Below are 15,983 nucleotides of genomic sequence, written 5' to 3'. Positions count from 1 at the left end.
TACAATAAAGTGTAAAAATCATCAACAACAACAACAAATCTCAGTCTTTATATTCTCATAACAAACACTGAAGAAAATAAAAATGACAGAGAAAATAAAGGGTATGCCAAAAGACTAAAAAAACATTTTAAATTTATGTTGCCAATGATATAAAAGTGATGTAGCGTATTAAAAGAAAAGAGTGGCTAAGCAAAATTTTGGGCAATGAGAATTTATAGGTAAGCATGTGATAAATAAAATTATAAAAAAGTTAAGTCAGAATAAAAATAATTACATATAAATTAAAAAACACGAAGAGGGGCATAATTTTTAAAAGTTGGTTAATAGAAAACCAGATTAATTAGTTTACTGATTATGTGCATGCGTATATTTGAATATCAAGCAGTACTGAATTTGTTGTGCTCTGTGAAGCATCTCCCTCAAACAGTCACCTTTCAGCACAGACAAGCAACTTATTTTATGCTTGTATGCAAATTTATTGTTCTTCTCACAATTCCCAAACCTCCACTGGGTATAATTTACCTGATGAAGATCTTTTCCAGGCGTGGTCGAGCTGGCTTACCATATTGGCAGTCAGGAGGCTGAGGAAAGAAAAACGTAAGTGCTGGATCAGTCTGCAATACCTGCCCACGCATGTCCTGAAGAGAGATAGGAAAAAAAATAACAAAGATTACGACGTCTTCTCTTAGTATCTGTGGTTTTAGCACTGCACAGAAGCGGTTCTCAGAAAAGAAATAACCAATTCAGTTAAATGGCTAATCAATATGTTAGAAATTAACATGGCTGATACAATTAATATTTTGAAAGAACCCTGACATCATAAAGTCCAGCCTACTATAAGTACCATTGCTGCTTACAGATGGAGCTTGTGATAAAACATACAGCCAAACAAAATGGGGCTATTAAGCCATGAAATTTCTATAAACTCATGATAAAGTACTTACAAATTTTATCTTTTAGAAATGATTTATATATCCTTTTGTTTTGACAATGTGTTCAGTAAAGAACCGTAGAGGAAATACAAAATGATGTTAAAGTATTTTCATCCTTCCAAAAGTATTGTAAAAGTAGCTGATTTGTCATGGATATTTTCAGCAAAATTGTACATTTTCTATATCATAAAAATTTATGATAAAAACATAAGTTTCCTGGCAATACTAAACCATCTGTTTTGTTCAGATCTTATTGTTTTGCTCTATACAACAATAATTAAGTATGTTGGCAGTAAGAGTAATAACAGTTGGATTTCTTTAGAAGATTAACAGTGTGAACAGTAGCACTGAGAAGAGAATTTTCTTGTGTGTTCCTAAAATAGCCACCTTTACAGCTCCATAGCAGAAACCTGGAGAGCCACCCACTCTCTCCTACCTAACACCAAATGGCCAGACTCCAATGCAATAGCACAATCCAGAGCTTTTTATAACTCTATAGATGATGGCTTGCTCATTCTGTCACCTCGGCACTGCAGCTGTCATTTTCTGATTCTCCCTAATTTCTATTTTAATGGTTAGGATCAAGTGCTTGCTTCCATTCTTTCCTCATTGCTTTCTAACACTGTTCTTTATAAGTCTTTTTAAAAATAGAAATTGAACGTGCATCTTTTGAACCTTGATCCTCCAGTCCATTGACATGTAATATTTTCATTATTTATGTTAGAGTGTACTTTTTCTCATTTGATCTAAGTCTTAAATATTTGGTGGCCTTCCTGTATGAGCAAATATGTGTATGTGTGATTTGCATACACATGTATTGTTATTTTTGAGTTTACAATGACTTGGTTCTAAATTGACCTTAAACTCATGTTTCATGCTTCTGATGGTAAGAATGCATTTCTGTTAGGAAAAACTAACGTTACACAAAACTAATGTTACACACAGATTTTGTCCATATGTATGAATTATTTCTCAAATTATATACTAATGTAACTTAATTTTTATTTTTTATATTAATTACAGTTTATTCACTTTGTATCCCAGCTGTAGTCCCCTTCCTCAGCCCCTCCCAATCCAACCCTCCCTCATCTCATCCCATGTCCCTCTCCAAATCCACTGATAGGGAGGTCCTCCTCACTTTCCATCTGACTCTAGCCTATTATTGAGAAATGCATATGAATTTCAAATTTATCAAATCAGAATAATTTGGAATTGTTTATGTCCAAACTTAAAGTTCACATTTATTTTTAAACATAATGTATAGGTAACCTATTTTTTTTAATTTTTTATTTTTTCTTCACAATTTATTCATTATACATCCCGACTGAAGTACCCTCCTTCAACTCCCTCTGTCCTACCCTCCCTCCCCTTTCCCCTCATCCCCATCTACTAGGCTGCAGAAAGGTGGAGTTGTCCACTGTTGTCATCTTCCCATAGCTTGTTAAGTCTAGGTAACATATTTTTAAAACATATAGACTATTTTAGAATATTTGCAGTTTTTCTCAATCTACGGGTGATGGCCACCTCAGGGGTTGAATATCAAATATCTTGCACAGCAGATATCCTGTATACAAGACCTTTACTTTCTGATTCACAAGTAGCAACTTTTCAATTCTGAAGCAGCAATGAAATAATTTTAGGTCAGAGGAACTATAACATGAGAATATATATATATATATATAGCATTAGGAATTTGAGACTAAATTTTCAGCAAATAGGCTTTATTTAAAATAATAACCTAAGCATGACTTTCACTCTTCAGATCTTGAATTATTTTATCTTTCGGTGGAAAGAAATTTTTTTCTCACATGATATTTCCTGATTATGGTTTTCCCTCCCTCTCTCTATTCCTTCCAGTTTCTCCAAACTTCCTCTCCCATACAGACCTACTCCATTTCTGTCATTAGAAAGCAAACAGACTTATAAGGTATAATATTAAAATAGAATAAATTACAAGAAGATAAAACATAAACTAGCATACTGGAATTGACAGAAATGCAAACAGAAGGAAGATCCTAAAAGAAGGCATAAGAATTGGAGTCCCTCTTCTTTGTGCATTCAGGAATCTCATATAAACACTAAACTGCAGGCTATGATACATATGCAAAGAATCTGGCTAAGACCTGCGTAGGTGCCAGGCATGGTGGCACACGCCTCTAACACCAGCACTCTGGGAGGCAGAGGCAGACAGATCTATGTGAGTTCAAGGAAAGCCTGGTCTACAAAGTGAGTCCAGAACAGCGAAAACTACACAGAGAAACCCTGTCTTGAAAAACCAACCAACCAACATAACAAAGTCCTGTGTAGGCCCTGGACATGCATTGATAGGTGCTATACATTCAGAAGAGCTTTGATCGTGTTGACATAGTGTTCTCCATCTTTCTTGGTGTTCTTCATCTCCTCTGGCTCTCAAACTCTTTCTGTTTCCTCTTCTGCATGATTCCCTGAGCCCTGCGGGGAGAGATTGGATAGAGACATACTGTTTAGGAACAAGTGTTGAATTATTCTTTTGTTTGTGTCTTTGTTTCTTCTTGAAGCCTGCCACACACAACAAATACACAACTGCAAATATATATTTGCATGTTTCTGTTAATAGCCACATATTTTCTGATCATAATTCTTTTATTTATATAATATTCAACACTGTAAAGTATTTGCAAGATCTATATTAATAGAAATCTCAATGTAAACCTTGTACAAACTGTTGAGGATCTATTTAGCCACAATTTACTTAAGCGCTATGCATCTACCAATTTAAGATTACCCTCGCAAAGTTACATGTGTAATTTAATGTAAGTGGATTTTTATTCAGTTTTAAATGATTTAGTAGATAATGGGTAATGATTTATTTCAAATCCTTGCTTATTTACTACCTTCAAAAATACACTCTGCCTGTAATCAATGTACATACTTCAAAATATTTTATTAGGTATTACTATTTTATATGAATTTTAAAATATCCTAAAACTATGTAGACATTTCTCTAATAAAATATAGGTATTACTATATCTACCATAATGGACTTCCAAAGATGCCGAAGCTCACTCCTATGAAGCCATATATGAATAGTTGCATAGCAACAGGACCTTTTGGTAAATGAATATAATTTTGAGGAGTATGTATTATTTATTATTATTTCATTGAGCCTAATGTCATCATGAAAGTGTTTATATTATAGTAAATGGCACCAAAATATCAGGTAAGGATGTGCAGTTAAAGAACACAAACTTCAGAATTTGAAGCCAAAAAGAGGTTCCTGAATCAAATGTCATCACCTGTGAGAATCTGAGAAAGCATATGCATTATTGACTTTATGAATTCATATGGCAACTACTTAAAAATAACTGAAGGACGGATTACATTTTGACAGGAGGCATGAAAATGGGAGTACGATGAGTATGATGCCGTTGGTCACATTGCAATCACATTCAAAAAGCAGAGAGAGGTATGTATCAAGTTGCTTTATTCCTTTTCATTTCATACAAGACCTTGACTCATGTCATGGTCCTTCCCGTGTTCAGAATGAGTCTTCTCTATGAGTATCTGCTTTCCAGAAACACTTTCATAGATAAAACCATTAATGTAAGTTTGGATAGCTCTAAAATATCAACGTATTTAGAAGAATTCTTCTAACCAAGTAACCTCTTCTGGGCATTCAATATTGTAGATATTCTAAATTGTAATTACTCTTACATGTTTTAAACTATTGAAGTGTGGCTCTATATTGCAGTCAATAGAGAGCACAGTGGGAGAAGGACATCACAATGGGAGGTTAGGCATGTGCTGTTGTGGATTCTCCCACACTCCTCTCATTGTCTTCATGCTATAGGAGGATGAAGAATGCTTCCTTGGTAGAATTCTTCCTGCTATGATTTCATAGTCTCTGACCAACTTGTATTCTCTGAATGGGCTACAGTTAAGAAAATCACTGACTGCATCACACTATTGTGAGACTCTAATCTTGCATATATACCACAGGCAAACCAAGGAGACCAACACCAGAAGGCCTGCTAACGCTCCCATGCCCGCCCATTCCTTCAGACGATTCATGGCTGCAGCAATCCATGATGATAATCCTGTGGCTAGTCCTGCGTCCACTCTGGTAGAATTTACCATGACAATGGCCACTCTCAGCTGCTCCATCGTAGTATCGAATTCTCCAGTCCAATTACCTAAAATTTAGCTCGACAATTCATTCAGGCCTTTACAGCCATTGAAGCAGGACATTCGCCCCAAGCATGGTTGGATACCATAAAAAGCTAAAATGTTATGCTCAGGATGCGAGGCTAAGCACTGCACTCAGGGTCAGCCGCTTTGGACCCAGAGAAGAGCATGTCTGATTGCTTGCGGGTTGATACCCCAGGTCCCGCCTCTGAGAAAAAGGTATCGGACGGGTCTGATGATCTTTGGGTGGATGACACCTAAATGAACATCGGTACAAAGTCCCAATTTATTTCTAATATCAGAGATCAGACCTCTACTCTTGCCTGATGCGTCTAAAACAAAAAGGGGGAACTGTAGAGAGCTGCGGAATGCTATGCCTTAAAGATGGAGCTGGTTTCTGCCTTCCACCTTCCCGATGGTGAGTGCTCTCTGTCACGAACAATTCCACATTTGGCTAAGGCTGAGGATCTGGCTTGCTTCCATGTATGTGGACCTATCTGCATTGCCCACGTGGCACGCCTGGGTTGGCTACCCAGAGGCTATTTAAGCTGTGGGCTGGCTTTCCCCAGGGTCAGATGATTGTTCAAGGTTCTTGAATAAACTGCATTGAAAAAAAAAAAAGAAAATCACTGACTACTTGTTAGGGTAGATTCCTCTTCTTTCATTGCCAGGTGTTTACCACTTTATCTCTCACTTAGGTAAAGTAGCTAAGATCATCATTTTATCTGGCTATTTATCTCAAATAGGACTAGTGACATCATATATTCTTACTGTCAGGAACACCCTTTGATCCAAAGGATGCATGCAGTTATCAGTAAGGCTTTTGATTGCTGGGGTTGGGCAGGGGGAAATTACAATAACACTGAGCCAGGGCGTTCTCGTAAATTGAAAGAGAACAGATTTTTAATTCCCATTATTCCAAACTAATTTGACTTCCTCACCCCAGTTTCAAATAGTGCTTATTGATCCTCTTCCTCTATGGGCCAGCTAGGTCACCCCACCAGGGAGATGTGATAAAGGAACAGGCAACGAACTTCATATCAGAGACTGTCTCTACTCTTCTTATTAGGGAACCCACATGGAGACTGAGTTGTCTGTGCTTTATCTGAGCATGGGTGTAGGTCCTACATCTCTATGTATGGTCTTTCATTGATGCATCAGTCTCTAATAGTCTCCCCTGGACCTGTTTTGTTTGTTTGTTTTCTTTTCTTTCCTTTTATTTCTTTGTTGGTCTACTTGTGTGGCTTCTGTCCCCTCCTGGTCCTTTTTTATACGCCTTCTTCCATTAGACCTGATAGATCTGATAGATTAGGGTCAGACAGTAAGGCAGGAGGACTTTCCTTATCTGTTCTAGGGAAGAGGGATAGGGAAGAAAGAGGAAGGGAGGGTGAGACTGGGAAGAGATGAGGGAGGGGGCCACAACTGGGACATAAAATGAATAATGATAATATAATAATAATAACATAACAATGAATTATTTAAAAAAATAGTGCTTCTTGAATTACAGGCAAGGATTTTGTTTAGAATTGGAGAGCAGAAGGTAAAAAATAATTCATTATATTTTAGCTAAAGCAAAATTTTACTTGCTTTTTTTAACCTTAATTTCCTAAAGTTTGAATAAAGAATTCCAAACATTTATTTCTTCATAAATGTATTTAAATATATTCAGTTAAATAAATACACATGCATATTACTTTCAGCAATGTAAAGAATGGTATAGATAAAGAAAGACAGTACTGAAATATGTCTTCACAGAGAGATTTAGTTCCAAACCCACAAACAATATAGGGGGCTTTTGCATTAGGGCCTTTCTTCACATGTATGGAGTTCCTACATGTCAGCTTATGATGCTGTCTGTCCTATGTTTGCATTACTTTCAAATTTTCATAGTGTGAGTTATGATAACCTAAGAATGTGCTATGGTCTCTCATTTCACTTACATTAACAACTAGAGCATGACATTTTTTAAATAGCAAGAATATATCTCATTTCAGTTTAAATACAAGCATTGTATCTTTGTTCTGTAACCTCTATGCGTGCATGAGCACATTCAAAATAATTCCTAACATGCACTAAATATATAAATGTATATATATATATATAATATCATTTTGTTTAAAATGCTGTAAAACCCTCCTAAGCATGTGCTCTGGAAGATAAATATGTGTTTTTGTTCTCATGAGGTGTTCCACACATTAGTCTTCAATTATTAATGCTTTAGTAGTTACTGCTTCTTTAAAAAATATGTGATGAGGTCAAACTCCTTTGATTTGTACATGATTTGAACAGTACACTGTTTTCATTTAGAACACTAACATTATCCTTGCTTTAATTTTACAGAAAGCTTCCAATTGACAAAAATTAACTTTGTTGTTGTTTTTTAAAAAAAATCTGGTATTAGATGTAAGATAGCACCCTATGACATATTGATTCTGGAGTCCACAAAGTGTTAACAATATTACAGACTGTTGGCAATGCTCTTGATCATCCACCAGAACCGGAAGGTTAGACCCAGTTGCTGAAAACATTAAACACTTATGATGCAGAAAGTTGATAAATGAAGCCAGACACAAGCTGCATAATTTTTCTCTACTGAATAGCTTTCATAATGCCAAAAAGTGCTATATAGGCTTCTTGGATAGAGGATGACTCCACTCAGTTGAGGAACCCTTGGTTTATAATAATAATCTGTTTTTCATGATATAGCAACTGGAGCAATAATGGTATTATTATTCCCAAGGTAACCAGTCACTTTCTACTTGTATTTGAAACACATTCTACAAAATAGAATTCATGCCAGGTATTGTGCACTGTGGCTGGAGAAGTCATAGTCCCTGGGAGAGAATGAAAACTATTGGCCTCTTAAGTAATCACAATGTCCAACTGTCTTCTAATCTTTTATGTTTATACATGTAGATTAGTGATACTTTCAGCCTTGATAATAAATAAATAAATAAATAAATAGATAGATAAATAAATAAATAGCAAACCTTTCTGCTATGGAGAATGATAATGCAGAAACTTATAGCTGACCAATGTGTGAAGAATGAGTGATGGTTGAGAGTGCTCAGAACAAAGTAGGACAGTAAGACAACATCTACTGTATTTTCTCCAAGGCTCAGGGACAATTGTGTAAAAGGCACACAGAAAGAACCGGGGAACCAAATGCCATGTAGGAGTGCTGTGAAAGAGTATATTCTGTACAACTAAGGCATGAGCTACATTGGCTAAATGATTATTCAGGGTCTGAGCAGTCTGCCCAGTACGACTCATGGCTAATGCCCTGGTGGTAGCTCCAACAGCCATCAATGAGATGGTAGTAACAATGGTGGCTGTAGTTCCAAGATCCCTTTTCTGTCTGAAGAGAGTCATAGCGTGAGGGGCTTCAATGGGCACAGGCACCCAGTGAGGCATGCGAGTAACCAGGGCATACCTAAATTTACTAGCATTCCAGCATTGGGCAAAAAAGCAAGTATCATTACCACAATTACTTGGCTCTATCTGGCTAATAATGAATAAAAATGGGGGATATAGACAAACAGGTGTGGGCTTATAGGAAATATTATGAGAAGCCTTAACCCCTCGTTGGAACATCCTGCGTCAGTTCTAGAACTAGCAGTGGTGGTGTCCGAGGTCTGAGTAGGTTCAGGAGACCATTGCCCCCAGGGGCGAGACGTGCTCCATTCCAATTGACTAACTCCATCCGCTTTGGACCCAGAGAAGAGCATGTCTGATTGCATGCGGGTTGATGCCCCAGGTCCCGCCTCTGAGAAAAAGGTATCGGACAGGTCTGATGCTCTTTGGGTGGATGACACCTAAAGGAACATCGGTACAAAGTCCCAATTTATTTCTAATATCAGAGATCAGACCTCTACTCTTGCCTGATGCGTCTAAAACAAAAAGGGGGAACTGTAGAGAGCTGCGGAATGCTGTGCCTGAAAGATGGAGCTGGTTTCCGCCTTCCACCTTCCCGATGGTGAGTGCTCTCTGTCACGAACAACTCCACATTTGGCTAAGGCCGAGGATCTGGCTTGCTTCCATGTATGTGGACCTATCTGCATTGCCCCCGTGGCACGCCTGGGTTGGCTACCCAGAGGCTATTTAAGCTGTGGGCTGGCTTTCCCCGGGGTCCGAGGATTGTTCAATGTTCCTGAATAAACTGCATTGAAAAAAAAAAAAAAAAGAGTATATTCTGGACAAAACACAACCATTTCCTGTAAAGTCATTGCAGATGTGATTGTTTGCACATAGCCAGGACAAGACTGGACCTCTTGCCATTCTGTCTTGAGTAGAGCAAGGGCTCCTGAGACACCACATCTCTCTGGGGGAGTAATAGTATGTTCATGGGTCCAAAAAATGGGGTGTTCACTCTTCAGAAGGGTAGCAACTGCCCGTGTTACAGTAAATTACCTCCCAAGGACACTCAACCATTAAACTAGGTCAACAAAAATAAAATCCAAAGTAGGAGCAGAATTGCTGATAAGCAATATTTGCTATTACTTAGTTCTGGAAAGGTAATATCCTCTAAGCAACATTTCTTTGCCTAAGCCTAATGTAAGTCAAAGATCTGAGAAGATTAAGAGTACTGGGATACCTGTACCATGATGGCTTGAAGACACACTCATTCAACAAATGATAACATTTTTTTAAAAATAATGTTAGTTATTAAGAATTCTAACCTTAATATCATATTCAAAGTGCTCAAGAAGAGAAGAGAGTAAACACCGTGCACAGGAAACAAAAATGTAGGGTGGGTGGATAAGGATGAGTGTAGTCTACTGAAAGCGGTGGAGAACAGAGGGAAGGAGTCAATCATGAGATGCTGATAAGTCAGCCTACCTCACCTTGGGCTTGAAAGCCATCTTATAGTAAAGACAAACTAGGTTCCTTCTTATTTATGATTAAATCCCTGTTTCTCAGGGATTGGGCTATGCCTCACCTGTAACCTTAAATATAAATGGATCTGTCCTGCCTGTTGCAGGAAATGGCAACCATGCCTTTGTTTCAAAAGAGTGCTATGACTACCTTGTTAGGATCGCCTTGTAACTTTGCCTTTGCTTCACAAGGTTGAAATTAACAATTTTTTTATACTTAAGGTTTGCTTCTGTAATTGTCAAATGCAAGCTTGTACAATACACGTCAGGCTAAACTGAGTCAGGTGGAGATAGAGTCTGCGGTGGGGACATATGCTAATAGCTCTTGACAGGGGTCCCTGCTGATGGCATCAAGGGATTAAGGAAAAAGATAAGGGGGAAGGAGAAACTGGTGCTGGCGGAGCCTGGAGTAGGCTTCCATTGATAGTGTGGCAAGCAAGGAAAACCCACTGCTGATGGCACTGATGGTGTCTAGCGTAGCCCAGAACTAGCGAGAAACTGAGTTCTAACTCTTTTAAGTCTTTGGGGCCAGAGTTGATTGCACCTGGGAACTCGAGGCCTCTACTGCTTGTACCTGGAGAGAAACTCTGAAACTCTTTTTCTTTTTAACACCTTCGGGTTAGAGGTGATTGCTACTGCAGAGGGTCTCCATTGATGGAAGCAGGAGACTAAAAGCGGAAAGGAGGAGGAAGTCAGTGATGATGGCACCTTCCTTAGGCTGCCACTGGTGGCAGTCAGATGGCAAAAAGCAGTACAGATAGAATACGATCCAGGCTGCCACTGATGATGGCTAAATGGCAGAGAAAGAAAAGGAGGAAAAACAAAACAAAACAACAACAACAACAACAACAAAAAAATGCCACGGGCATGGATGTGCACATGTGAACACACACACACACACACACACACACACAAACACACATTCACCTGGTGGAGGAAACAAGGCAAGCTCCAATGATTTTACATACGTACACATATAAATACACATATACTGGGTAGATGGAGCAAACTGTAAAGAGAGAGCTCCAACAAACTTCACACATACAAATACATACATAGAATCAGACACACATTCACACATATTTGCTGGATGGTGGGTGGAGCAAAGCTCCAGATCCAGCAATCGATACTATATTTGTTCTTTTAACATTTTCATACTCCTTAAAACAGTGTTCTCTAGGTAAGAAGAAAATTACCTCAGAGCCATAGGTTACTTACTTATGCTCTTGTTGCACAAGAGAGAATCACAGCAGAACTTTTTTTTCTTTATTTTTTTTAAAGATTTATTTATTATTTATACAGCATTCTGCCTGTACACCATGAGAGGGCAGCAGATCTCATTACAGAAGGTTATGAGCCACCATGCGGTTGCTGGGAAACGAACTCAGGATCTTTGGAAGAACAGTCAGTGTTTTTAACCCCTGAGCCATCTCTCCAGCCCGCAGTAGAACTTTTGATCACATGCTTTGCTATGAAAACGTTCACCTAATCAAACACTGTTTATCTTTCAAAGCAATATATTTATCGGTCATCCATTTAACAAGTGCTTTATAAGTTCAGTGCAGTAATTTTTTTCAAGCATCTTCCATTCCACATACTCCTTATGTCATCCTTAGCCATAGAGTAAGTAGATGCATGTTTCTTCTTTGAATATGTGTCATTGTGTGTTTGTGTAGTAATATACTAAGGCAATTTAAAATCTGTAATTATGTGAACTAAGAACTTTATATACATAGAGAGAATGTATATTGACTTTTGTTTTTATTGAAAATATTTTTCCATACCACGTATTCTGATTATGATTTCCCCACTCCCAACTACTCCCAGGTCCAACCACCCAAATCCACATATTTTAGCTGGTTTTTGTTAGGAAACTAACAGTCGCCTAAAGGAGAAACCCATAAAATAAAATACCTGAATAGGACAACACAAATGCACAAACAAAAAGAAAAAAAGAGCTAAAGGGGGAAACAACAACAACAAAAATACACATAGATGCAGAAATAAACATTTGTATGTACATGAATTCCAAAAAGACACAAAGTCAGAAATAAAATAATACACAAACAGAAGGCGAATTTTTTAAAAGGAGAATTTTTTAAAAGCTTCATGACACATTAAAAACCTCCAAAGATACTACTGAGTTTGTTTTCTGTTAAGCATGTGTCCTGACACTAAATATGGCTCCTATACTAGGTGAGACTCCATTGAAGTGGACAAAACTGATTTTCACTTATATATGAAAATATAACTATTCATATGTGCATACATTTTTTCCAGCTGAAGCCCCCTCCCTCATGCCCTCCCAGTCTCACTCTCCATCTCTCATCTCCCTCCATCTCCTCTTCAAGTCCACTGATAGGGGAGGTCCTCCTCCCCTTCCCTCTGACCCTAACCTATCAGGTCTCATCAGAACTGGCTGCATTGTCTTCCTCTGTGGCTTGGTAAGGCTGCAAGAAGCTTCTATTCTTGTAGATTTCCATATGACCCCTGAGATGTCCCTGATGACCCTTTTAAATGTGTAGTGGCTAAGATATTAGCCAACTGTAAATCATTCATTTTTAGGGTTGAGAAATTTTCATCAATAGTTCCCACTTGAAAATTCAGTGCATCACAAGTTTGTTAATCCAGGGAACATTTAATAATACCCTAGGATATGTTCCAATGTGAACATATCCTAAATTTTAACTTTTTAAGAATGTCTAAAATACTTTGTATTTTTAAAAAACCCAGTTTTTATAAATAACCTCCCCATAATCCATGAAAGTCATTGCCATATCTCAAAATGATATATTGCATTACACTTTGTATATATCCATCAGTGTGAATATGCATACATGTGTACATACACATATTGAGAAAATGGAAAGGCTGAAAATATCCCACATTTGTGATACATTTACTAGTCTCTGCTTGCAAATGAAATGAGGACGTCTCTGAAGATTTATTCCTTGGATAAAGAATAAAATTGTTAGCAGTGACTATGTATAGGACTGAACACTAAATACTATTTCTATCATTTTCCTGTTTAATTAAAGGGCGTCCAGTAGAATATTCATTGTTGTACAAATGTCTACTTGAAAAGCTCCCTTAGAAATCAGAAGCACATTGCAGTTCCAGGAAATGGTTAAATTTCTATTTGTCATGCTCATTACAAACATTGTCCTCTGGATGAAGATAGGTTGCTTCATTTTCTCTTTTTGTTACATATTTCAAGCTTCAAAAAATATCATTTCCATGCAAATTACCCTCTTGCAGCACTCATTAAACCCCTTTTTACTGAAAACCTAGCTGGCTCTTCAGTCCTCTCAGTTATCTGTGTGAAATCTTCCAAGGGTCAAAACATCAGAACAATGCTACACTGATTTAATATGAAATATGGAAAAGCAAGATATTGTTTAAAGTTGTGTTTTTACGATGTGAGAATTTTACAGTGGCATGCTACTGAAATGGAATATATTTTTATGTGTTAAGCAGAATAATTAAAGCAAGAAATGGCCCAAGTAAGATTTTTATTATAGATTCCAAATAAGAATTCTGTTGACCCCTTCTGCATCTTCAGTTCAAGGGACAAGCTGTTTACATCTCATCAGTGCTTACTCCAGCAACTTGAAATTGTTCTACTTCTCTTGGTCTCTGTGATTTTAAAGCACGACAAGTGAAGTGAGAATTAAGAGTGATCTGCAATAATGAGAAACATAGTAATTTATAAAGACAGTTTGTTACCATAATATAATTGTTATATCTAGATGTTTTTACTAATTTTGAGTCATATATACCTGTAATTAAAATATTTAATTTGCTAAACCAAATAAAGTACCAAATTGAGGCCTTTATATTTAAAAAATAGTCAGCAGCATATTAACAAATACTTGGCTATAATTAATTTTTAATCAAATGTTTTCTTATATGTAGTGCCATTCAGTTTAATGGGGTCTATTGAGTGGTCATAGCGTCATTAATTCACTTTAACTATGTGAAATAATGTACATAAGTAGTCATACAGTGACACATTTTATTTTGGGGTTACAATTTACCATATACAGTTTTAACATCATAGATATAAATGAACAGCACAAGAACCAGCAATGGATAATGTTCAAATGTTGTATTTTCACAGTTCCACCATGTCATTTATTAATTTCCACACTTTATATTTAAAAGCGTGCAATTACTCAAATGACTCAGGTTCCATTTCTTACCATTTCCCTAAAAAATAGTGCATAAAACATAAACTACTTTTTAAATAATAAAAGTCATTTGGAAAAATAATACTGTATCTTACAGTTTTAATATTTGCTGGGAAATGACATTTTTCTATCAATGCGATATTTTTTTAGGAGCATCAGAATTTTAATATTCATTTTTTAATTAAATTTTCATTTTTATATTAATTATAACTTATTTATATTGCATCCCAGCTGTATCCCCCTCTCTCATACCCTCACTCCCTCCCTCATCTCCTCCCTGCCCCTCTCTAGGTCCACTAATATGGGAGGTCCTCCTCCCCTTCCATCTGACTCTAGCTTATCAGGTCTCATCAGGACTGGCTGCAATGTCCTCTTCTGTGGCCTAGCAAGGCTGCTCCTTCCTTATGGGGTGGGGAGGGGGAGGTCAAAGAGCCAGCTGCTGTGTTCTTAATAAGCCATTCCAAAAGCTTCATCAAATAATCGCAATCCTCAAAACTGGTGAAAACCACATTGAGGCAAGATTGGAGAAATAGCAATATTTTATGCTCACTGTTAATCTGCATGTAGTATAGAAATGTTTGTTCTTTCACGGTTCAGCAGCTACACATTTATGGTCACAAAGAAGCATCTGCTGCTGTTAAACTGTGTTATTGCCTCATAATAATGTTTATGCTTACCCTTTTAATTATTTTAACAATTTGACATCATTCATAAAGTTACATATATATTTGTATAGCACCAGATACCCTGAAACATGATTTAATCATGAGATATTTAAGTCAAGTTAAATAAAATGTAACACTTTATATTCTGAATTAGTCAATTTTGTTAAAATAGAATGCCTGATAATGGAAGATGTACAAACATAAACAAATATTTTTCTGTCACATTTTCATTATGATTTATTACAATTTATTCAGTTTGAATCTTCCCAATACCCTCTTCCCTCCCTTTTCTCCCCATATAACCCTCCCCTAGTCCAGTGACAAGAGAAGCCTTCCTCTTCTTCTTTATTTTAATTTCTTTTTTTGTTTGTTTTAGTAATTTTATATTTTTGAAAAATATTATCCATGAATCTTTATAAGATGCAAATACAATATGTGTATGTGTGTGATTTATAGTCTTACAAATGACAGATTATTCCTATGAATTGGAACTATATCTTTAACAAAAGTAAATTTTAAACACTGTGATGGCTAAGGATGTTGAACATTTCTTTAAGTGTTTCTCTGCCAATTTAGATTCCTCTAGAGAGAATTCTCTGTTTAGCACCATACTCCAATTTTTAACTGGATTACTTGAATTTTTTTTAACTTTAGTTATTTATATATTCTGGATATTAGCCCTCTGTCAGATACAGGATTGGTGAAGATACTTTCCTAGTCTGTAGGCTGTTGATTTGTTCTGACAACAATGTCTTTTGCTTTACAGAAGCTTTTTAGTTTCATGAGGTCCTATTTAACAACACTGAGATTTTCACTTTACACATATCATAATGGCTAGGATCACAATCTCAAATGACAACACATGCTAGAAAAGTTGTGAAGAAATGGGAACCATCCTCCATTCCTGGTAGGAATGTAAACTTGCACAACAACTTTGGAAATCAATCTGGTGCTTTCTCAGACAATTAGGAATAGCACTTCCTCAATATCCAGCTATACCACTCCTAGGCATAGATCCAAAAATTGCTCACGTACACAACAAGGACATTTGCTCAACCATGTTTGTAGCAGTTTTATTCATAATAGCCAGAACCTGGAAACAATCTAGTTGTCCCTCAACAGAGGAATGGATACAGAAATTGTGGTACATTTACACAA

This window comes from Meriones unguiculatus, chromosome 9, assembly GCF_030254825.1.
Source record: "Meriones unguiculatus strain TT.TT164.6M chromosome 9, Bangor_MerUng_6.1, whole genome shotgun sequence".
Lineage (NCBI taxonomy): Eukaryota > Metazoa > Chordata > Mammalia > Rodentia > Muridae > Meriones > Meriones unguiculatus.
The sequence above is the reverse complement of the archived record's forward strand: the minus strand, read 5'-3'. Positions refer to the sequence as shown.